Consider the following 14347-nt stretch of genomic DNA (forward strand, 5'->3'; position numbering starts at 1 on the left):
CTAATTTCCATATAATTTTTTTCCCTAATTTTGATGTATAGCTTTTACACTTATTTGACCACCAAACAGTGTGTGTTTGTTGTGTATAAAATACAATTTCACAAAATGTGAAATTAATTATTGGTGCACTATATCATTAGACAATGTTGCTCAGTGTTTTAAGTTAAAGCTTAAAGGCCTACTGAAATGGTTTTTAAAAAATTTAAACGGGGATAGCAGATCCATTCTATGTGTCATACTTGATCATTTCGCGATATTGCCATATTTTTGTTGAAAGGATTTAGTAGAGAACAACGACGATAAAGGTCGCAACTTTTGGTTGCTGATAAAAAAAAGCCTTGCCTATACCGGAAGTAGCGTGACGTCACCGGAGGAAGGACTCCTCACATTTTCCCATTGTTTACAATGCAGCGAGAGAGATTCGGACCGAGAAGGCGAAGATTACCCCATTAATTTGAGTGAGGATGAAAGATTCGTGGATGAGGAAAGTGAGAGTGAAGGACTACAGTGCAGTGCAGGACGTATCTTTTTTCGCTCTGACCGTAACTTAGGTACAAGGGTTCATTGGATTCCACACTTTCTCCTTTTTCTATTGTGGATCACGGATTTGTATTTTAAACCACCTTGGATACTATATCCTCTTGAAAATGAGAGTCGAGAACGCGAAATGGACATTCACAGTGACTTTTATCCCCACGACAATACATCGGCGAAGCTCCTTAGCTACTGAGCTAACGTGATAGCATCAGGCTCAAATGCAGATAGAAACAAAATAAATAAATCCCTGACTGGAAGGATAGACAAAAGATCAACAATACTATTAAACCATGTACATGTAACTACACGGTTAATAATTCCCAGCTTGGCGAAGCTTAACAATGCTGTTGCTAACGACGCCATTGAAGCTAACTTAGCCACGGGACATCACAGAGCTATGATGAAAACATTAGCGCTCCACCTACGCTAGCCCTCATCTGCTCATCAACACCCGTGCTCACCTGCGTTCCAGCGATCGACGGAAGGACGAAAGACTTCACCCGATCATCCTTGCGGTCGGCGGCTACCGTCGGCTAGCGCGTCTGCTATCCAAGTCAAAGTCCTCCTGGTTGTGTTGTTATAGCCAGCCGCTAAGACACCGATCCCACCTACAACTTTCTTCTTTGCAGTCTTCGTTGTTCATTAAACAAATTGCAAAAGATTCACCAACACAGATGTCCAGAATAATATGGAATTTTGAGATGAAAACAGAGCTTTTTTGTATTGGATTCTATGGGGTACCAATACTTCCGGTTCAACGATTGATGTCACGCGCATACGTCATCATATCTAGAAGTTTTCAACCGGAAGTTTAACGGGAAATTTAAAATTGCACTTTATAAGTTAACCCGACCGTATTGGCATGTGTTGCAATGTTAAGATTTCATCATTGATATATAAACTATCAGACTGCGTGGTCGGTAGTAGTGGGTTTCAGTAGGCCTTTAATAAGTTTGTGCCTCAAGTACAAAGTGCTTATGTAAGGTACTTTGTAAAACTTTTATTTTGTTAGCGCAGTCGCACATCAATTTTATTTTGAAAGCTGGAAGTGCGCTGCTGGTATCAAAGGACCAATAGCGACCAGATGACCGAAATTTCACTCACAAGTACTCTTTGTGTATTTTTTGCTCTTAAAAATGAATATGGCAGTCATTTTCCATGAGATCAATTCGTTTTTGAGTAATCGGTAGATAATTTACTGTACTTAGAAGGCCCCCTTTCCATCACCAGACTCTTGCTGTGATTTAATCTACACAACTGGAGCACATTTCTCCATATAGGCGGTGTGGATAAAGACATTCAACTATTATTTTGATCACTTCAATGAATGTTTTTGGCACCCTGGTCCATGCATGATTAATTCAAAACTGACATGGTTAACATTATAATAATCATTATAAAAATAACATATTTTATTTAGAATTGCTTTTCTTAAAACTCAAGTACACTTTGCAGTCATCAAAAAAGTAGAATTGATAGAAAACAAAAAATAATGCATTCAAAAATAACTAATACACTGAAAACAACTTGGCATTGAATAAAGTAAAAAGCATCAACGATTAAAAGCTAGATTTAAAAGGTGGGTTTTTGCATGAGTCTTGAAGGGCGGGATTTGTCACTCCTCGCCCGATGCTTGGCCATTGAGTGTGGGGACAGGAAGTTGGCGTCAGAGGAGTAGAGGGTACAAGATGGGGAGCACAAAGGCAGAAGGTGGGTTAGATAGGGGGGAGCCTGATTGTGTAGTGCTTTAAAAGTTAGTAGGATGATTTTAAATTGGTTTCGATGTTGAGTCGGAAGCCATTGGAAGTTTTGGAGTACAGGGGTGATGTGTTCGCAAAAGCAGGTGCGAGTGAGGAGGCGGGCGGCAGAGTTTTGAGTATACTGAAGTTCATTGAGAGTTTTGCACGGCAGTCCATAGAGATTGTTATCAGTAAACTGGTCTGGTGGTTATGAAGGCGTGGATGAGGGTAGTAGCGGAAGAGCAGTCGTTAATGTGAATAAATTGATGACAGTCTCTGAGATGAGACAGAATCCAGGAGAGTACTGTTCCGGTGAAATTAAGGCTGGATGAGAGGCAGGAGACAAGGATGGACTGATTGATAGTGTCAAAGGTTGCGGTGAAGTCCAGGAGAAGGAGGATGGTGAGGTGGTCCAAATCCAATGCCAGAAGAAGGTCGTTTGTGGTTTTGAGAAGAGCTGTTTCGGTACTATGGTGTGAGCAGAATCTAGATTGAAATGGTTCAAAAAGGTTATTGGAGTTGAGGTGGATTTTGAACTGAGCAGCAAAGATGCACTCTAGGAGTTTGGAGAGGAATGGGAGTTCAGAGATTGGCTGTAAGTTTTCTATCCTGACAGGGTTGAGACTAGGTTTTTTCAGGATGAAGTTGATGGCAGCAAGTTTCAGTGAAGATGGGTCAGAACCAAAGTAAAGGGACGTGTTGATGATTGATGTGATGAGAGTGAAGATTGTGTGGAGACAGTCTTTGATGAAGCTGGATGGAATGCGGTCGAGTAGACAGGTAGTTTTTAAGGCCTTTCAAGATAGAAGAGATGTCAGTCCGGGAAAACACTTGAGTAGTTATAAAAGGGGCAATGGAAAGGAGAATGTGGGGAGTAGGGAGAAAGAGGGATGGACGGAATGGCTCGAGTGCTGTAAATATGTTCAATGTCTGTATTAAGAATAGGAGGAAACAGGGACATATACTGATATTAAATAATGATGAGATATTATCAATGGGTTTGAGGAGTTTGTTGATGATGGAGAACATGGTATTGGGGTCAGTGAAACCAGTATGTTTGAGGTGTGTAAGCTTAATGGTGGTGAGTGAGACCAGTTTTTCTGTGTTGGTGTTCCAGCTGGCGTTTTCTGGTATTCATCTGTCGTAGAGTGGGAGTAAACCAGGACACAGACATTCTGAATGTAATAGTGCTGTGTGCAGAGGGATGTCAATTTCTATAGTGATGGCAAGGTGGTCAGAAAGGTGGAGGTTAGTCCTTAAAATGCTGTTGAGGATGATAACAGTTGAGCTGATTAAATCCAGGCTGTGTCCATGGCTGTGAGTGGGGAAATAAATATGTTGATGAGTATTGCAGCATTGAAGTAGGTCCAGAAAATCAGTGGCAGGTATGGAATCGGGGTTGTCAATGTGGAGGTTAAAATCACTGAGGACGGAGGGTGAAACGGTTAGAAAATCAGAGAGAAATGAGTGATTAGGCCTAAGTGGACGGTAGATAACAGCGATAACTAGAGGGGTGGGGCCAGAGAGTTTAAGAACTACAATTTCAAAGGGACAGTAGGTTGACATGTTGGTGGTCTTGATGTCTTTTCTGAAACTGCAATCAGAGCGTGGTTTGTCATAAAAGGTGAATCCACGAGGTGTGGCCTGATAAAGTGAAAAGTAATCCAGATGCTTGTGCAATGTTTCAGTGATGCAGAGAAAGTACAGGTTATTGTCCGTGATTTACGGGCAACATTTTGTTGTTGAGGGAAGGGGTGTTAGATAGTGCAAGTTTGAGGTGACTTAAAGGTCTACTGAAATGATTTTTTTTTATTTAAACGGGGATAGCAGATCCATTTTATGTGTCATACTTGATTATGTCACAATATTGCCATATTTTTGCTGAAAGGATTTAGTATAGAACAACGACGATAAAGTTCGCAACTTTTGGTCTCTGATTAAAAAAAGCCTTGCCCCTACCGGAAGTAACGTGACGACACCGGAGGAAGGACTGCTCATATTTTCCGATTGTTTACACCAGCAGCGAGAGAGATTCGGACCGAGAAAGTGACGATTACCCCATTAATTTGAGCGAGGATGAAAGATTTGTGGATGAGGAACGTTCTTTTTTCGCTCTGACCGTAACTTAGGTACAAGCTGGCTCATTGGATTCCACACTCTCTCCTTTTTCTATTGTGGATCACGGATTTGTATTTTAAACCACCTCGGATACTATATCCTCTTGAAAATGAGAGTCGAGAACGCAAAATGGACATTTACAGTGACTTTTATCTCCACGACAATACATCGGCGAAGCTCTTTAGCTACTTAGCTAACGTGATAGCATCGGGCTCAAATGCAGATAGAAACAAAATAAATAAATTCTTGACTGGAAGGATAGACAGAAGATCAACAATACTATTAAACCATGTACATGTAACTACACGGTTAATAATTAACAGCCTGCAACGCTTAACAATGCTGTTGCTAACCACGCCATTGAAGCTAACTTAGCAACGGGACCTCACAGAGCTATGATAAAAACATTAGCGCTCTACCTACGCCAGCCCTCATCTGCTCATCAACATCCGTGCTCACCTGCGTTCCAGCGATTGACGCAAGGACGAAGGACGAAGGACTTCACCCGATCATCCGTGCGGTTGGCGGCTAGCGACGGCTAGCGCGTCTGCTATCCAAGTAAGTCCTCCTGGTTGGGTTGCTACAGCCAGCCACTAATACACCGATCCCACCTACAACTTTCTTCTTTGCAGTCTTCATTGTTCATTAAACAAATTGCAAAAGATTCACCAACACAGATGTCCAGAATACTGTGGAATTTTGAAATGAAAACAGAGGTTTTTTGTATTGTATTCAATGGGGTACCAATACTTCCGTATCAACCGTTGACGTCACGCGCATACGTCATCATATCTAGACGTTTTTAACCGGAAGTGTGGCGGGAAATTTAAAATTGCACTTTATAAGTTAACCCGGCCGTATTGGCATGTATTGCAATGTTAAGATTTCATCATTGATATATAAACTATCAGACTGCGTGGTCGGTAGTAGTAGGTTTCAGTAGGCCTTTAATGGTCAGGTGACAATATGAGCAAAAAATAAATATAAAAGGATTGCCATTTCCGGACCTGAGCGTTCTCAGACACATGATTTCACCAGAAAAACGTTCCTTCACTTCAAGAATGGATGGATCTTTGTTGTCATTGCACAAGTACAACAGCATTTCTCTCACATGTATGTCAATATCTGTGATACTCCGCGTATATTAGTAGATTCCGTTTTAGTCAATTATTGATTCCTTCCGCAATTCCATTAAAGCTGATATTATAGGGCCCTACCAATCCCCTTTGGAAATTCCCTCTCACCGACTCTGTTATACCTTCCTTTCCTGTACTTTGCTTCTGATGTGCTCGCCATGCCATCATCCCAGGTCCTTGCTCAGCACATTCACCACAGTGACCTTCACCTTACTTACTTTTTCTTGCCTTCCCGTCCCGCCCAGCGTCTGTCAAATTCAGCGGTCGGGCCCGTGGTTTGCAACAGTACGATTTTCATGATCACCCTCTGAGTACACAGAGACCTTGGACATTACTCACACACACACAATGGATGGAGCTGTCCACGCCAAGGAGCTCAGCAACAGCGGAGAGAATAGCTGCAAAGTACTCCTGCGTCCGGGTTTTTGTGTGTGTGTGTGTGTGTGTGTGTGTGTGTGTGTGTGTGTGTGTGTGTGTGTGTGTGTGTGTGTGTGTGTGTGTGTGTGTGTGTGAGAGAGAGCGAGACACCGAGAGAAAGAGAGCAAGAGGCACAGAGGGGGAGGGGGACAGAAAGAGTGAGTGTAGCAATTTAAAATGTGAGCAAAGGTGTGACTATGAAATAGAGGGAACGTTATTCCATTGGAACTACATGATGAACAATGCTATTTATTGTTGAGTACTGAGCGAAATAGATTGTGTAATTGGTAGAACTAATTTGTTTTCTATATTTCACATTCATGGATGTGCTATGTAATAATTTAACCTCTATATAACACTATGACTTGTGATTTAAAATAAAATTGGCTCAGTGTGTCACTGCCAGTGTTCGGAAAATTATTTTTAATAAGTAAGGAATTATAGTCAATTGTTAGTTATTACTTAACCAAAGAAGTAATTTAATTAAAACACCCCAAAACCAGTGAAGTTGGCACGTTGTGTAATTTATAAATAAAAACGGAATACAATGATTTGCAAATCCTTTTCAACTTATATTTAATTGAATAGACTGCAAAGACAAGATATTTAATGTTCGAACTGAGAAACAAATTTTTTTTGCAAATAATCATTAACTTAGAATTTAATGTCAGCAACACATTGCAAAAAAGTTGGCACAGGGGCATTTTTACTATTGTGTTACATGGCCTTTCCTTTTAACAACACTCAGTAAACGTTTGGGAACTGAAGAGACCAATTTTTGAAGCTTTTCAGGTGGAATTATTTCCCATTCTTGCTTGATGTACAGCTTAAGTTGTTCAACAGTCCGGGGTCTTCGTTGTGGTATTTTAGGCTTCATATTGCGGCACACATTTTCTACTACAGGCAGGCCAGTCTAGTACCCGCCCTCTTTTACTATGAAGCCACGCTGTTGTAACACGTGGCTTGGCATTGTCTTGCTGAATTTTCCTCTTTGGTCCGGAGGACACAACGTCCACAGTTTACAAAAAACAATTTGAAATTTGGACTCGTCAGACCACAAAACACTTTTCCACTTTGCATCAGTCCATCTTAGATGAGCTCAGGCCAAGCGAAGCCGTCGGCATTTCTGGGTGTTGTTGATAAATGGCTTTGGCTTTGCATAGTAGAGTTTTAACTTGCACTTACAGATGTAGCGACAAACTGTAGTTACTGACAGTGGTTTTCAGAGCAGAGCAGAGCAGAGCGCTTTATTTGTCCATTCTTAACATGTACAAGACACATAAGAACTGAAATTACATTTTCGGCACAATCCCGCTAAGAGCAGACATACGTTACAGGGAGACAAGACGGGACCGCCAACGGATCAGCCACTTAGGGCGCTCCTTAAAAAGGTGGGAAAAAGGTGACATTAGGAAAGGGGGAAGAGTAAAAAAAAATATCAGTCTGAGGCTGGACCCTCAGGAGTGGTCCAGACTGAGTCCGAGGAAAAAACCTCACATAGCATGGCACACATAAACATGGTACATGTAATCACAACAACTCGCAACAGAGTCATCCAACAGGACCCTGGAGGCCGGCAGCCGCTGTTGAGCGCTACTCAGCCCCCACAACCCCGGAGGAATCAAGCAGTGGTGAAGGCGTTGATTTGAGGAGGGGCGGGTGCGTGCATGTATGCCCAATTAACTTGGGTGAGATGTTGGAATTGTCTTTATGGGCCGAGGCCGGCCCTAAGAGTTCAAGAGTTCAAGAGTCCGACTCAGGTGCTTTTGAAAAAAAGGGAAGGTCAAAAGCGTCCATCTTTGAGGAGTCCTTAGGGGAGTGTTTTCAAACAGCCTGTTCCTCAAGGCCATTCGAGGGAGTCAAATTGTAGATTAAGATGTTTTTTCTTCGAGCAGTCAAAACAATGACATTCCTGCTCTTGTGTGCTGGCTTCGACAATTCCAATTTATTCTTTCTCTGCAAACTTCATCAAGATGGAATCCATTTTGCCAGTCTGTGATCCCACAGCACAACCCAATCCTTCCATTGCGTTGAACAGCCTGTTGGCCCCTTGAGTGGCTGCCATCGTCTTCCGAATTTGACGATACACCAGAGCAATGCCCAGCCCAATCAGCAAATGCCCTGCGATCACAGCTCCAAATAGGTAGATGTCTTCCACGTCCTCGACGGAAAGGACTGAGAGGCACATGATTCTCCAAGTATTCCAGTAATCTCTCACGTACCCCGCAGCAATGGTTCCATCAGGGCAGCCAGGCTCCCCCGAACCGCTTTTCCTTGTCGAAAAGACTGTGTCAATTGCGTCGAGAGTCCAGTTGATCAAATTCATTTTGATGTTTAGATTTGAGGACAGCTCAAGAAAAGAGGCTTCAAAAAAGTTCAGACAAAGACAAGGACACAAGAAAGCAAGCGGGAAGGAGGAGGAGCAGGGAAAAATGCGACCACCCTCACCAAGAGGCAAGACAGAAAGCTTTCTGAAGTGTTCCTGAGCCAATGTGGTGATATCCTTTACACAGGTCACTTTTTGATCCGGTACCGCCTGAGGGATTGAAGGTCACAGGCATTCAATGTTGGTTTTCAGCCTTGCTGCTTATGTGCAGTGATTTCTCCAAATTCTGAACCTTTAGATGATATTATGGACCGCAGATGGTGAAATCCCTAAATTCCTTGTAATAGCTTGTTGATAAATGTTGTTCTTAAACTGGTGGACAATTTGCTCACGCATTTGTTCACACAGTGGTGACCCTCGCCCCATCCTTGTTTGTTAATGACTGAGAATTTCATGGAAGCTGCTTTTATACCCAATTGGGAACAGGCACCCACCTGTTCCCAATTAGCCTGTTCACCTGTGGGATGTTCCAAATAAGTGTTTGATGAGCATTCTTTAACTTTCTCAGTCTTTTTTTCCACTTGTGCCAGCTTTTTTGAAACATGTTGCAGGCATCAAATTCCAAATGAGCTAATATTTGCAAAAAATAACACAGTTTTCCAGTTCGAACGTTAAGTATCTTGTCTTTGCAGTCTATTCAATTGAATATAGGTTGAAAAGGATTTGCAAAATATTGTAATTAGTTTTTTTTACGATTTATACAACTTGCCAACTTCACTAGTTTTGGGGTTTGTACTGACATAATTACTCTTTAACAAATGTAATTAATTACTATGGAAAGTAATTAATGTGTTATTGTGACTTCAGCGAGAGAGCGCTCAGAGCAGCATTTTAGCTCAGTTGTGTTAGCTTAGCAGCGGCAGTTTGTTATCAGTGATGGCAGCTCTGTTGAATCTTTTCACTGCTTTGTGTTACCTCTGGTTATTAAAGAGATTGAATGTGCTTCGATAGTCGTCTTTTCTCCACCAACGGGGTATTGTAGGATTGCAAGCTTGTCACTGCAATCATTGATTTGTTGTTCATTATTCCCTCAGAGTAGTAGTAGGAGTGTATTTGTTTTTGTGTGTGTGTGTGTGTATACTTAACCTACGTGTTCATTTTAGTGTTGTGCTGGTTGTTTTCATTAGTAAATACTTAGTTCCTGCATTGAACTTGCTGTGCTTATATCACTATATATTTATCACTAATACTTGGTTAATATTGGTTATTATTCAAGTCACGAGATGTAAATGGAGTATTGTTGTCTTTTTTTGAATGATTATTGGATTTTATGGGCGGAATAGGGGAGCTCCCATTGGCTCCGCTGTAAGCAGACTTTTATTTACGTGTATTTAATATCTACAATGCCTGAAAAAATTTAAAAAATTCCGTCGTCATGTCTTTCATAATGATCGTGAACGACAGGCAAAATTTCCCCCCAAAAAGTGCAGTTCCCCTTTAAGCTCTCCAGGCTCTTCACCCGGCGCCAGTAAATTTCCTGATGTTTCCCCCTTCCAGTCGTATACATCTTCTCTACTCTTGTTGACATACCACCACATCAAAGTAGCAGGCCGCAGTAAAAGTAACACCGTTTTCCCAAACACTGGTCACTGCGAAAGTGACCCTGGATGGTGTACAGTAAAATCATCAATAATATGTACAGTACATCCAAGAAAGATGTCCTTATATCATACATTAACAGGAAACAGTAACATTAAGAGTATTTTATTACTGTGCTTTTATTTTGAAGCTACAGCATGTGTTAAGTCGGTTTTACCCCAGTGTTGCAAGCTACATGCAAGCTTTTAGACAAAACAGCAAATGAAAAATACATGAGTTTTCGAGTATGTTCCATCACTAAGTACATTCTTGAACTGTGATTAATCATGATTAATCACAGGTTATTATTTGCTTGCATAAATAAAATGTAATACAAATACAATTATTAACAAAATACCCCAATATTTGGATACAAATGCAATTTTGTAGTCAGAATGTCATACAGGAACATTTGTAAAATGTCTTACTGAATTGCAAGTCATTTGCTCAAAACTTGGTGACAGTAAGTATAGTAAGAATTAAATGCAAATGTTGGAAGTCTTTGCAATAATATAGCAAACTCTGTACATATTTAAATTGTATTAATATATAAAGTAATAAAGACACCAATAAACAACTTTACATAGTGCACCATTTACATTAGCATTTATTCTTCCTTAGTTTAACAAGTTGTTTAAACAAACAAGAGTATATACCTTTTCGGATGACAGGGCCGTGGCTGTCCATTTAGAAAAGACACGCCTTAAATATGTGTCTTTTGTAATTCAAGTATTCATTACTTATATGTATTGTTGCATTTGAAGCAATTGTTTTGTAGATAATAGAAGCATTTATTATCATAATTCATTATAAATAGTGTTATTTATATTGGTATTTGTATTGCTCCATTTGTAGTGCAATAATGTTCATTGCCATTTCAGTGTTATTACGATCTACTTCATTAATTGGTTATTTGCTAAATATTTTGGTATTATATTTGTATATAACATAATAAAGTAAATATAACGTTCTGTTGTTGTTGTTGTTGCTTTCTCTCTGTGTTATATCCCCCTTGTCTCCGCAATTTCCCCATCTGTCTTATTTTTCTTCTTCTTTCTATTCCCTCCTGCTCCGGTCCAGTTGCATCAGTTGTGCCAAACATTAAATATATCCATTTAATAAAGTCAAATACAAATAAAGCAACATAATTATCCCACACTTGTATTTTGTAAAATAAATCTGTACAGCAGATATAGGCATCTACAAAACCCAAAACCAGTGAAGTTGGCACGTTGTGTAAATCGCAACTAAAAACAGAATACAATGATTTGCAAATTCTTTTCAACCTATATTCAATTGAATAGATTGCAAAGGCAAGATACTTAACGTTTGAACTGCTAAAGTTTGTTATTTTTTGCAAATATTAGCTAATTTGGAATTTGATGCCTGCAACATGTCCCAAAAAAGCTGGCACAAGTGGCAAAAAAGACTGACAAAGTTGAGGAATGCTCATCAAACACTTATTTGGAACATCCCACAGGTGAACAATCTAATTGGGAACAGGTGCTATGATTGGGTAAAAAGCAGCTTCCATGGAAGTCATTCACAAACAAGGATGGGGCGAGGGTCACCACTTTGTGAACAAATGCGCGAGCAAATTATCGAACAGTTTAACAACAACATTTCTCAACAAGCTATTGCAAGGAATTTAGGGATTTAGGAATTTAGGGATTTCACCATCGTCCATCCGTAATATCATCAAAAGGTTCAGATAATCTGGAGAAATCACGGCATGGCTGAAAACCAACATTGAATGCCTGTGACCTTCCATAACTCAGGCGGTACTGCATCAAAAACCGACATCAGTGTGTAAAGGATATCACCACATGGGCTCAGGATCACTTCAGAAAACCACTGTCAGTAACTACTGTTTGTTGCTACATCTGTAAGTGCAAGTCAAAACTCTTTTGTATCTCTAGTTATCATTACATATATGTATTGTTGCATTTGAACAACTGAATTGTTGATAATAGAGGTAAATAATTGGTATTGTTCATTATCAATAGCCCTATTTTTATTGGTATTTGCATTGCTCCATTTGTAGTGTAATAATGCTCATTGTCATTTCTGTATTATTATTTATTTCGCTAACTGCTTCTTTGCTATCAGTTTTACCATCATATTTGTACATATCGTATTTGCTAAAGTTGCTCTATTGTTGTTGTTGTTACTGTTGTGTTTGCTGTTGTTGTTTTTGTCTCTCTGTCTAATCCCCCTCTTGTCCCCACAATTTCCCCTTCTGTCTTCCTTTTTGTCTCTTTCTATCCCCTCCTGCTCCGGCCCGGCTGCACTAAATGATAATATAAATACATTAAATAAAGTCAAATACAAATAAGGCAACAAGAGAAGTATCCTACATTTCTCTTTTGTAAAGTAAATCTGAACAGCCAATATGAGGGGACGGCGTGGCGAAGTTGGTAGAGTGGCCGTGCCAGCAATCGGAGGGTTGCTGGTTACTGGGGTTCAATCCCCACCTTCTACCATCCTAGTCACGTCCAATGTGTCCTTGGGCAAGACACTTCACCCTTGCTCCTGATGGGTGCTGGTAGCGCCTTGCATGGCAGCTCCCTCCATCAGTGTGTGAATGTGTGTGTGAATGGGTGAATGTGGAAATACTGTCAAAGTGCTTTGAGTACCTTGAAGGTAGAAAAGCGCTATACAAGTACAACCCATTTATTTCTTTATTATTTACATTAACTGTATGATTTGCCTGAGAAGCTGGACAGGACAAAAAAAAAAAAGAGCACTCTTTAAGGAGTAAGGAAAAAATAATTAAGGATGCACACATAAGGTATGAGAAACGGATATAGCACACAGAAGGTGTGGCGAATAACAATTAACACAACAACCGCCACAGGAAACGAGAAGAGTGAGTGTAGCCAAAGTAGAGGAGATGTACACGACTGGAAGGGGGGAACATTAGGAAATCTACTGACACCGAGTGAAGGGACTGGATAAAGGGGAACTGCACATTGGGAATTTTGCCTAAGATTCACAATCATTATTAAAGACATGACGACGGCTATTTTCTTATTTTTTTATGCATACTAGATATTAAATAACATCCATTGTCATGTCTTTCATAATGATTGTGAACGACAGGCAACATTCCAAAAAATGTGCAGTGGTCACCACGGCGTATGTGATTGTTGAAATTGTGTTTTTGTTTTGTGTTCTTGTTTTTCTGCAATCGTATATGCATAACATAGCACCATGGATGGCCGCCACTGTAGGCCTACTGTTCTCCCTTGTAGTCGCTGCATTTGTGTTTGTTTTTGCATGTAAAAAAGAGAGCACAGTCTACCAAGTCAAATTGCTCGTGTTTTAAATATACTTGGCCATTAATGTAAATCTGACTCTAATTCTGATGTATTATTTATTGGCAGCTGATTGCATTAGCTCTGTGCTCTTTTATTATCTTGCATGTCTTTTGTTTTCTTCAATTTTCCCTCCTTTTTTCATACCAAGATGGCGCCGTGGATAGCCACCATGGCACTGTGTCTCTCCTAGTTTTTGCATTTTTCTTTGTTTCTTGCATTAAACAAAGAGAGCACCGTCTACCAAGTAAAATTAATTGTCTTAAACAAACTTGGCAAGTAAATCTGATTCTTTTTTGAACATGTCCTATCCAGCCACTCGCGCAGATCATATTGTTGATGTACAAACCCCAAAACCAGTGAAGTTGGCACGTTGTGTAAATCGTAAATAAAAACAGAATACAATAATTTGCAAATCCTTTTCAACTTATATTCAATTGAAGAGACTGAAACTTGTTTTTTTTTTTGCAAATAATGATTAACTTAGAATTAAATGGCAGCAACACATTGCAAAAAAGTTGGCACAGGGGCATTTTTACCACTGTGTTACATGGCCTTTCCTTTTGACAACACTCAGTAAACATTTGGGAACTGAGGAGAACAATTTTAGAAGCATTTTAGGTGGAATTCTTTCCCATTATTGCTTGATGTACAACTTAAGTTGTTCAACAGTCTGGGGTCTCCGTTGTGGTATTTTACGCTTCATAATGTGCCACACATTTTCAATTGGAGACGGGTCTGGACTACAGGCAGGCCAGTCTAGTACTTGCACTCTTTCACTACGAAGCCACGCTGTTGTAACACCTGCAGAATTTGGCTTGGCATTGTCTTGCTGAAATAAGCAGGGCGGTCCATGTATAAGATGTTGCTAGGATGGCAACATATGTTGCTCCAAAACCTGTATGTACCTTTCAGCATTAATGGTGCCTTCACAGATGTGTAAATTACCCATGCCTTGGGAACTAATACACCCCCATACCATCACAGAGCCAGGCTTTTGAACTTTGCGCCTATAACATTATTATACATATATTAAAAAAAAAGAATTAAAAGATCACAGACATGCTATGCAGTCAATACACACAAGGTCACTACCCCAGCAGCTGGCCGACTCGCAGC

The sequence above is a fragment of the Entelurus aequoreus genome, linkage group LG18 (assembly GCF_033978785.1).
Source record: "Entelurus aequoreus isolate RoL-2023_Sb linkage group LG18, RoL_Eaeq_v1.1, whole genome shotgun sequence".
In the NCBI taxonomy this organism is placed as follows: Eukaryota; Metazoa; Chordata; class Actinopteri; order Syngnathiformes; family Syngnathidae; genus Entelurus; species Entelurus aequoreus.